This window comes from Lolium rigidum, chromosome 5 (genome assembly GCF_022539505.1).
Source record: "Lolium rigidum isolate FL_2022 chromosome 5, APGP_CSIRO_Lrig_0.1, whole genome shotgun sequence".
In the NCBI taxonomy this organism is placed as follows: domain Eukaryota; kingdom Viridiplantae; phylum Streptophyta; class Magnoliopsida; order Poales; family Poaceae; genus Lolium; species Lolium rigidum.
The window spans coordinates 68,329,900-68,341,500 of record NC_061512.1 but is presented as its reverse complement, the minus strand read 5'-3'; the positions used below and the strand labels follow the sequence as shown (position 1 = coordinate 68,341,500).

General features: G+C 43.9%; 1 long non-coding RNA gene across 1 annotated transcript; it reads right to left on the bottom strand.

Annotated features, from left to right (window-relative positions):
* Window positions 1-1,837: 1,837 nt before the first annotated feature.
* Window positions 1,838-3,231, bottom strand: LOC124652029. Its single transcript, XR_006987556.1, has 2 exons — window positions 3,081-3,231; window positions 1,838-2,143 (listed from the first exon to the last, which is right to left on the bottom strand). It is a non-coding gene; the product is annotated as an uncharacterized LOC124652029 (long non-coding RNA).
* Between the last annotated feature and the right edge of the window lie 8,370 nt (window positions 3,232-11,601).

Below are 11,601 nucleotides of genomic sequence, written 5' to 3'. Positions count from 1 at the left end.
CCATTCCCACAAGTCTTAGGGTCAAGATCCTCAAATTCACAATTTTTGCTACTTGCTCTCATATGCCTCTATGGCATTTTTATTTCCTTTTTAGTTGACTTTGTTTTCCACTTGGATTTGATTGGTTGAGCACTAGGTAGGGTTGATTAATGTTTTCAAAACATCTACACAAGGTAGAAAGGTCTAAGTAAAAGTTTTACCAAAATAGCCATAGGCACATAGGCATTTTTCTTATTTAATTTCTTTTTATTTGTATTTAACTTGGGTGGTGAAAAGGATATGGTTTAGGGTGTAAGATCATTTCAAAGTAGTTCAACAAGCATTCATGGCAATAGCACAAGAATTTTGCATGCTCACTATGTATCCAACTAAATTTAATAAAAGTTTTTGTTGGTTCCAAAATTTGAAAAAAAGGGAAATTCATTTTCTTTGTTTTGGAAATTTTTTGGATGTTACATTATCCCCAACCACTTATCCTCCCAGAAACGAATTTCCGAACCATCTCGAATGGAGAAAGACCCGTGTGGAAAGAAGTGCTTCTGAGACAACGCTTTCGAGCCTACATACTTCCTCCTCAACAAGTTTTGCCATACTCCGTCCTCGGTTAAGAACCTAGCCAGCCATTTGCCTAGCAGGCCTGGTTCTTAAGCTCTAGATCATGGACACCAAGTCCACCTTGATCTTTGGGGCGACATACAACACTCCATTTTGTCAACCGGTACTTTTTCTTCTCACTATCTCCTTGCCAGAAAAATCTTGACCGGAGGTAATCCAATCTATGGAGAATTTTTTTGGCAATTGGAAGAATGATATCATATATAGTACCATATTTGTGAATACCGAATTTATGAGTACCAATCTTCCACTGAGTCATTAGCTCAGTAGCAAGGCTAGAGAGTGCGCAGCCAGCCACTCGGGTTCGAATCCCAATCTTGCGATAATTTCGCAGGAAGGGGCGAACTTTAAACCGGGTTATCATCTTAGCGTTCATCCGCGGAGAGAGTCACGTCCTATCAAACAACAAAGCCAAGGGAGGGATCATTTCCCGTTGGTCAACGTTTTTATTTAAGCGACCGGTTCTTGGCTGTGCTTTAGCATTTAGGTTCACAACTCCCTGCCTTTCTAATTGCATGACAAGTATACATTTTAGACATGAGGCAGGGGAGGAGCGGGGGTCATCTTCTGGTTCCATGATCATATGGCGTAATTGGAATGACCACATTTCACCTACTTACTATTAAAAATGTAAACGGCCATTGGGCAACAAGTACTACACCGAGGGAAAACTTAATAATGTGCCACATTGTTTTTTTGCCTCACATATACCACATCCTTAGTCGGTGATGCAAATAATTTTCAGTATTACATACCACTTCATTTTCACAAGGGTAGATACATAGCAGGCTAGTGGTTGATGCCATATACTGGATCCAGAGAAGAACTCAACCAAGATAAGGAATTAAAGAATATATTAAGATGATGCACAAATGGCATCCTGTGTGATGGATGGTGGCAACTATGATTTCAACCAGCACCGGCAAAGATGACGGATATGGATGTCTAACCGTGTAGTAGAAAACATGCAGCTCCGAGTGATGCACGGCGAGTCAAATTCTGGTTTGTTGTCTAGATAGCAGAGAACACAACGATTTTCTAAACGCTGAAGAAAGGTAGACTAAGATCAAAAATTATGTGGTTGCATTCTTATAAAAAGGAAAAAATGCATTGTTTGCCTTTTCTATATATGTCATCTCGGAGTTTACGTAGCTGATGATCATACAAAAATTTAACTGAATTTAAAACAAACAGGAGCATAACACATAATTAAGGAAGAATCTTACATCAGTATATTTGTTTATACATAAAACACTGCTTGCTACCCACAATATTCAGAGAAGACAATACAAAAGGAGAAAGTCTTCCACATGCCCTTCCCTGAAGAAAATTTATAGCAAGCAATTTACAGAGTGAACATGCATAGAAAGGTCATCGGAAGTTTTAAGAAAGTTTCTTCTTATTAACATATGTGATATACATATATAGGTAGCATATAAAGAAGATGCAACAGTGACTTCTCCACCTCATCTCCTCATGCACTGCTTTGTTCACAATTTTCAAGTTTCAACATTGGATAACTCGTCACCTGAATGAGGATAAAAGACACTACATGCCTGTGAAACATATCCACTGACCTTCTGATGAAGTGAAATATACGGGTCCTAAGAGACACAACAGGTGCATCTATGCTACTGAATTATTCAATAATGCAATCTACAAAGATCTAACTCAGCAAGGACTAAACATGGGTTATATTCTATCAAACTAATCTGCGCAAAATGTGAACCAAAGAACAAAAGGTGGAGGGTTGATCCGTATACGCAGAGAACACATACTGAAACCCAAGAACACCCAATATTAGAAAATGGAAGTTCTACATCCGTAAGACCTTAACAAGAGTCAGCCAGGTCTGAGTACTATTTGACATCCTCAAATTGCCCGTGTAGTAGTTCTGAATTGTACTCAATGGTCACTTTGCAGATTAAGTTGTACTTAAATTCTCTGTCACTACATGGACCTGGGGGTATTTCTAGCCATTACCAATTATTGTATTACATCTTTATACATCTGAAAAAGTAGTTGCTGCTAGAAAGTGACGATAGGCTAATTGCCAAGCTCTAACTGAATTACTCACTGAATTATTCAAGTGAAAAACAGGATGCTAACCCAATCTCCACACCAGCCTAAGGTCATTCATCGCATTCAGGCTAAGGTGTAAGATGCGCGTTTAATCTGTGCAACATGTTCCTCCAACTACAAATCAACATCCCAAATGCTCAGAACATCTGCAGCGAACTCCAGAACAAATGGCCATATTCAGCAGTCAGCACAAACTACCTAAACGCCCAAAAATCGGGCACTGCGGGCTCTACTCCACATCCGAAGCATCATCAACAACAGATGCGGCTCCAAACAACTCAAGAACTGTGAAAAATAGGTCAAATCTCACGCAACCTCGCGGGCTACATACCACCCACTCAAATTAGAGAACAGAAAAAACAGAGCGGAAAGGAAGAAATTACCGATCACAACGGCGGCGCACATGCCTTTCGCGCTCGCGAAACGTCGACCTCTTCCTGGCGGACGGGGAAGAACACGAGCATCAACTTTTCCCATCGCCGCTAGCGCCGGCTGCGACGTCGCAGCACTCCCCATCGGCGATCACCCCGTCTCGAGCAGCCCTGGCCCCTCCGATACCGGAGGAGCAGGATACAGCGTCGCGACAGCCACCACCCCCTCCGACGCCGGTGCCGCAACCTTCTCCGCCATACCTCTACATCCTCGCAGGACCAACAAGAGACGGGAGACAAAACGGTGGGTGCTCAGACAGATTAAATGGAAAATTCAAATTAAAGACTAAAAAGGAAACTCCCACGATGCCTCGGTTTCAAGGAATAAGGTATTCTCGTTTTACGAGATTTTGTTTGAATAAGAATTACTTCAAATAGATAAAAATTGTTTGTATGAAATTAGTATCATTAAACAGTTCTCTTCAATACGAATTGAACGATACTAATTCCATATAATATAATCAAGATTTTGTTGCTCAATTTATATGGTCAAAGTTTGCCTTGAAATACGCGTGCGTCTTGTTCCTTGAAACGGAGGTAGTAGAAGCTAGACAGAGTTGTGCCGAGATTGGTGGGGACATCAGAGGGTGCAAAAAGTGTCTATTTGCCAATTGCAAAACGGCTAGTTGTTTACCAGGAAAAGTGAAGAAAAAAAATTAGAATGCATTGTATTTCAAAAGCTATCCAGTACATAGCATATATGGATGTTATTTAAACTATAAAAATCGATGAGTAGAGAAGAATTAGAGATGTGGAGGAGCCACACTTTTTAACAACGAATCAAATGAGGAGTAAGATTAGGGGAGGGTGGAAGCAGCTGAAAGAGCATGCTCTATTCCTAGTGTTTTTGTGTGTTTGATCACAAGACTTGAATAAGAATTTTACCATATGTGATCAAGTGTGTAGGAATCAATTTTATCACTATGGATGAAGACCGACCTTTTGTTTTGGTTTTGTATCTGGTTCCTCTGAATTGGGTATGTGATCTTTACAATTGGTGGAAGAGAACTTGTGAGGAGAAAGGTCACATTGTTGCTGAGTTGAAGAAAAGAAGATGAATTCTCTCGAGGCCGGAAGGTCCAGCCCCTAAGCGGCCGGAAGTTCCGGCCACTACATGCCAAGGGTTTTCTGAAGGTTTTGCCGGGCCGGAACTTCTTTACGTCCGGCCCTATCTTCTGCAGGAATTCACTTCGACCATCTTCGCCGGAAGTTTCACACCAGAAGTGAATTACTTTCGGCCCGCCTTTCACCAGCTAAGGACCCCCCAAGTGACATCTCACGGCATGGTGGCCTCACTCCATCCGGCCCCAAACTTCCGGGGCACCCGGAACTTCCGCCCAAACCTCAAGTGAAGAGCATACCGGAACTTTCGGGGAGGCTGGAACTTCTGGGGTAAATAAACCCGGAACTTCCGCCCCCTCGCTCAAGAAGAAGGGGGAGCCTTCTTCTTCCTCAAATTAGATCTGAGTGGCACGAAGACTTTCTCTCTCCTCCATTGTTCTTGAGCTCAAATCGAGTCGATCTACGTCCTCAACCAACCGAATTCCCCCAAACTTGGGGAATCAAAGGAGGAGGGCTAGATCTACGTATCTACCCATGAAATTTCGTGATTCCCCTACTCATCCTTTGTGGACTTTGAAACCCTAGATTCCTTTGTGGGGATCGTTTTTGTTGGAAGAGAATCTCATCCTAGATCTTGTTGTGACTAGTTCGTGATGTTGTTGGGAGCCTCCGTCCTTTGTGGAGTTTGCCCAACCGTGTGTGAAGGCTAGTCACCTTGATCGGTTTTAATCAGTGGAGAAGTAGGAACACTTTTGTGGTGTACCTACGAGGAATAAGGTGACACCTTTGTGGCGGTTGGCACCTTTATGGTGCCACACCTCCTCAACGTAGACGTACCTTCTTTTGTGGAGGGAACTACGGGAAACAAACCTTGTCTCCTTCGTCTCCACGCATTTCCCCGGCCGTACCGCTTCCTTTTCATCTTGTCTTGCATTTGGTGTTTCCTTGTTTGTGCTTGCATTTCATATAGGATCATATCTACTATTCCGCGATCACCTTTAAGTTTCCGCAACTCAACATAAAAAATTGAAAAAGATATAATTTGGTAGCGCCTATTTACCCCCCTTCTAGTCGCTAGTTTGTCATTTCAGTAGCGCTATTTAATAGCAAATCAAATAAGCTAGGAACAAGATCAGGAGAGGGAGGAACTTTGAGGATGGAAGGAGAGATGATTGGGAACATAATAGCATCGTTGGTCTCCATTAATGGTTGCAGGCTGCAGCGACCTCGAAACTGGAAAGGCCCAATTATCTATGTCTTGTTTTTTTCTAGAATATTTTGAAACTTTAAAATCATGTTTTTAATTTCAAAAAATAAAGAGCTTCGTGACACCCGAGCTCCAAAGTGAATTTTTGGTTCATATACACACTAATATGGAAGTACACAAAGGCGTCAACAAAAGGTCACTGAACGTAGGATCTTCTTTCCATGTTATCGACACAAGCAACGCAGCGATCGAATCGATTTTTTAATTTGGATGTTTCTTCTATGAGTTACCTTCCTTTTTGAAGTTTCAGTATGGGAAATAACACATAGGTCATAGGCACACCTCTTTTTTCTACAACTAATAACGATAGAAAGAAAAACAAATAGTAGCCTATTTCTTCCAGGAGTATGCAATACAGGCCTAACCTTGTGAAAGGGTACTCTTGTTTTGGCGATCCGCTAGAATAATAGTCTTCCCCATGGCTGGCCCAAATAGCAAAAGAGTCTAGGACTCCCAGTCCCAGCCGCCATCCCATCCCAGGTTCCCAGCGCCGTCGCCTTTCTATTCCCCGACTCCAACGCATCTGTGTGGTACTTGTCGCCGTTTCCTTCCAATGCTCGGCAGATCATCAGACTAATCGATCCCCTTCTGCTCGATCGGCCTCTGGTGGATGATCAGCAGTTGGAGGTACAACGAGAGACTGCATTCGATTCCGTTCGAACTGTTGGTTAACATCTTTGACGGCACTGCAGGTTAGTGATTGTGCAACTAAATTAGTTCTTAGCACCCCAACAGCTACCCCTGGTTTGGACTTCGGAATTGGAGGCTCGGACTGCTGCTCCAGGTATATATGAACTTCCAGATTTATTCTCCTCCTTGCCAGAGAATTACAGCCTGAAATCTATCCTTTTCCAACGAGCAGATATTACCGTCTCGACAAGTGATACTAGTATCCTTTTTCCCGAGTCAGGAAGATATAAATTGGTTTGAGTGCGATGCCATGGCAGCGGTATTTTCTGAACCTAGTGGTGCGCGAGCCCGACACCAGACGCTACGCGCTGCACCGAATCAGGCTCTCCAAGAACCTCTTCTACGAAGCGACTGAAAACGCAACCGCCCAAGATGTCGCCAAGGCGCAAGAAGCCGCGGACGCCAAGAAGAAGAACGGGGGGTGGCCGTCGAAATTCTTAAGTTGCGGACGCCTGCCCAGGCCGGAGATCTTCTTCTCGGCCCGGCCCAGCCCGACCAGCAACAGAAGCTCCCACTTCTTCTCCCTGCTGCCGGCGCAGGGCGAGGGCTGCGTCATGTTCGTGGATCAGTCCGGCAGCGTCTCGCTCTATGATGTAGACATGCAGTCCGTCGTCACCATGCCCCGGGCCAACTTCTGCAAGCCAGTCAATTCCATCACCTTGTCTATGGCCAATGCCAGCCGACGCTATGGCGAACACCGTCTTTATGTCATGAGCACTACTGACGGCAGCTTCGAGCTCTTCAACCACTGCAGGACGACTAGTCTCCCCTACTGCTCTCGATTTCCAGACGACTGGAACTGGCAGCCTCTGGGGCACGTGCCGCCGTGGCTACAATACAGCTACGGTGCTCTTAGCTCTGCCAGTCCTCCCTTCGCGGCGGCGGTGGTCGATAGCTCCACCATATGTGCGTCGTCCAAGGAAGGCACCTACGCCTTCGACATGGCCAGGGGCTTGTGGAGGCAGGCCGGCAGGTGGACGCTGCCCTTCCACGGTGCAGCGGAGTATGTCCCCGAGTTTCGCCTCTGGTTCGGTCTCGAAGGTCCCAAGAACTCCTACAACCACCGTCTGTGTGCTCTCGACCTAGCCTCCACTGCAGTGGAGGCTCCTGCTTCCCTGCATGCCTGGGATTATCTCCATGCCCTGCCTGATGGGTGGTATCCCTCGGAGCGCCACCTGGTGAACCTGGACCTGGGCCGGTTCTGTATCGCCACCCGCTGCTTCTACACGCCTTCCCCTGAGGAGGAACATGACGTGAACAAGGCCAAGGCTGTTACTGTGTTGACGGGCGTGGAGGTGGTGCGTGCCGGCGATGGGCTTCAGATGATCAAGCACAAGTCTCGGTATTACAGCCATGAAAACATGGAAATCCACTGTGTTCTCTGAGAATATCGCGTTGGCTATCTTGCATCATCGGCTACATTGGAGATCAGGTTGAATCATACATGGTTAATTATTCAGTTTTGCTAGAAATCAGGCGCCTGAGATTTAATAAATCTCAGTCATTTTAACAACCGTATGATCTAGAGCATCAAGATTCGTACAACCTACCTTTTTTCTCTGTCTACAGCGATTGCTTGTGTCTAGTCTGTACGGGATCTTTTCTTTGTTTCCTAGCAGCGAGTCTGGGCCTTATTCATCTTGTCAAGATGGGCCAATGCTACGCTGTACTTGTACGGGCTAGGTTTGTCTCTTTTTGCTTGATGTTTTTTCTTTTGTTAATTTCTGCTGTAGTGTTAACTAGTTAAATCTCATCCCATATTCAGTCCAGAAGGTGTATGGCTAATCTCACCTACAAGGTTCCAACTTATATTAGATTACTCTAGTCGCAAGTGGATTGCAACTAAAATTTGTCAAGTTCTGAGTAGGTTGCAACTGAGATATGTTGAGTTGCAAGTAGGTTGTAGCTGGGATTTGTCCACTTACAAGTGCGTTGCAATTGAGATTATCCATTTGCAAGTGGGTTGTAACTGAATTTTTTCATTCCCAAGTAGATTGCAACTAATATTCGTCTAGTTGCAAGTGGGGTGTAACTGATAAAAATATATTTTTGATCGCAAGTAGATTGCAACTAATATTTCTCCACTTACAAGTGCATTGCAATTGAGATTATCCATTTGCAAGTGGTTGTAACTGATTTTTTTGGTCGCAAGTAGATTGCAACTAATATTTGTCTAGTTGCAATTGGGGTGCAACTGAGAAAAATATATTTCTGACCGTTGGATTAATATCGTGATTCATGCTAACCAGGAGTTGCAACTAAGCTGCAACCGAGATTTGATGATGTCATCCGAGAAGTAATTTAAACCTTCGTTCAAAAATAAGTGTCTTAGTTTTATCTAGATACGGATGTATATAAATATATTTTCGTTGTAAATAAATTCGTATCTAAAAAATATTGAGACAATTATTTTTGGACAGAGAAAAAAATTGAGACACTTTTTTTTTGAGACACTTATCTAGATGGTACTATTTCTTTCCCTCTCGTTAGGAGACCCGAATACAAAACCCATTTCCGTAACCTGAAGGTCGTATCAGCATAATAAAAAAGGCCCATCTACTAGAAAGCAGCCCAACAGACCAACACGAGCAGGAAGAGACTGAAACAAGAGGTACATAGTTTTATGTCAGATCGATCAGTAATTAACATAAATCCTTGAAAATCAAAGTGCTGACGTCAGCGACTGAGATTTAATAAATCTCAGTCGACTGAGATTTTCGACTGAGATCTAGATGCGCCCTTAATTATTCACTGAAATGTCCACTCGGAACACAGCGGTTTACTTCTCTAGGTACATATTGTTTACTTTACTGGATCGACTAGGGTAGATCTTAGCCGGGTAGGATGGAATACTGCGGGTCTGTGAAGTTTACCTTGTCCCTGCGAGGAGGACGTGCCCGTCGAAGTCGACATGGTGGCGATGGCGACGATGACGGAGGTAGTGGCGGCGGTGATGGAGCATCCCGTCGGCACTGTGCTGAACCCAGATCGGTGGGTGTGTTGGTGGGGCGAGTGGCACTTCGGTCAACCTCGTGATTTGTGCCACCGCCCCCACCACTGTATATATAGCACAGGCGACAGGGGCCCACCAACCAAATGCGGTTGGGCGCCCCCGATCAGGGCGCGGACGAGGTCAAGGTTCTGAGTTCGAGCCGTTGGGCTCGGACAGAGAGGAGATCATCCTAACATTCTCCCCCTTGATCTCAACTTTTCTTTTAACTTTATACTTTCATTTTATTCATTTCATTTTGGATCGGTACATAGGGCATGTTTCATCGTCACAGCTCTATTGCCGATAGAATCAGACAGCCACAATATACTTCTCTGTTTTGAAACAAATTCTTTTACTTTTGGGCCTCTTATGATCCAGGATAGGTAAGACTTTCCCTTAAACCCATGCCGGCTACGTGCTCCTTGAACACGCTGGGTGGTAAGCCTTTCGTTAGCGGATCCGCAAGCATATCTTTTATCCTTATATGCTCGAGACTTATTGTTTGATCCTGGACCTTGTGTTTCACAACATAATACTTAACCTCAATTGGTTTCGTAGCTGTACTCGACTTGTTGTTGTGAGCATAAAATACTGCAGGCTTATTGTCGCAGTACATCTTTAGTGGTTTGTCAATACAATCTACCACTTTCAAGTCGGGTATAAATTTCTTTAACCATAATGCCTGCCCCGTGGCTTCATAACATGCTATAAATTCTGCATACATCGTGGATGATGCAACTATCGTCTCGTTTGGAGCTTCTCCACGAAATAGCTCCCCCGCAAGGGTGAATACATATCCAGATGTGGATTTTCTATCATCTTTATCCCCCGCAAAATCTGCATCCGAATACCCTCTTATTTCTAGGGAATCAGATCTTCTGTATGTTAGCATGTAGTTCTTTGTGCCTTTCACATAACGCAATGCCTTCTTTACCATTTTCCAGTGTTCAAAACCTGGATTTTCTTGATATCTACCGAGTACTACGGTGATAAAAGCTAAGTCAGGGCGAATGCACACTTGTGCATACTGTAGGCTTCCAATAGCCGAAGCATATGGAACCGCTTTCATTTGATCGAGCTCGTATTGATTTTGGGGACTTTGATGTTTCCCAAAACTGTCGCCCTTGACTATAGGGGCAGGTGTGGCACTGCACTTATGCATATTATACTTACTTAGAATATTTCCTAAATAAGCCTTTTGCGATAGTCCTAATACTCCATTGTTCCTATCTCGGTGAATTTCTATGCCTAAAATATATGACGCTTCACCAAGATCTTTCATATCAAAATTTGAGGACAAGAACTTCTTTGTCTCTTGCAGTAGACTAACATCACTGCTGGCAAGCAGAATATCATCCACATACAAGATTAGGAAAATATATTTCCCACTTTTAAACTTTGCATAAACGCAATTGTCCTCAATATTTTCTTTAAATCCAAATCTCTTAATTGTCTCATTGAACTTTAGATACCACTGTCTGGAGGCTTGATTTAATCCATAAATGGATTTCTTTAGGCGGCATCCCATTTCTTCCTTGCCTTCCATGATAAAACCCTTGGGTTGTTTCATGTAGACATTTTCTTCCAAATCCCTGTTTAGAAATGTCATCTTTACATCGATTTGATGCAACTCTAAATCAAAATGTGCAACTAGTGCCATGATGATTCTGAACTTACATGAGACCAGAGAAAATGTCTCATTGTAATCTATCCCTTCTCTTTGTGTAAATCCTTTTGCCACAAGTCGTGCTTTGTACTTTTGAGGAGGTGGCTGTTGTTGCTCCCTTTCATGCTCAACAAATGGTTCATTCGGCTCCTGACGGACAGGTTCCGAATTTTCACTCATCGTTGTCATGGGTGGAGTCACAACAGGCGCTTGCACCACAATCGCAGGGATCGTCGATACAGGTGCACATGGTAGCGCAAAAATGGCTCCTGAGTCATCGGATTAGGTGCATGCACCCTCTTCTCCTCAAGATCAATTTTCCGAGCTACCATGCTCCCCTCATCATTTCGTCTTCTAAGAAGACAGCATGTCTCGTTTCCACAAACTTTGTATATTTCTCTGGACAGTAGAAACGATAACCTTTAGACTTTTCAGGATAGCCAATAAAATGGCAGCTGACTATTTTGGTATCTAACTTTGCAATGTTTGGATTAAATACTTTGGCCTCAGCAGGGCTCCCCCACACTTTCAGGTGGTTTAGAGAAGGCACTCTCCCTGTCCATAGCTCATACGGCGTTTTGGGCACCGATTTGCTTGGTACTCTGTTTAGAATGTGAATAGCGGTTTTTAACGCCTCAATCCACAATCCCAATGGTAGGGTGGAATAGCTCATCATACTCGCGCACCATATCCATAAGGGTACGGTTGCGCCTTTCAGCTACCCCATTCTGCCGAGGTTCGCCCGGCATCGAGTACTGGGCGACTATTCCAGTCTCCTGTAGAAACCTTGCAAAAA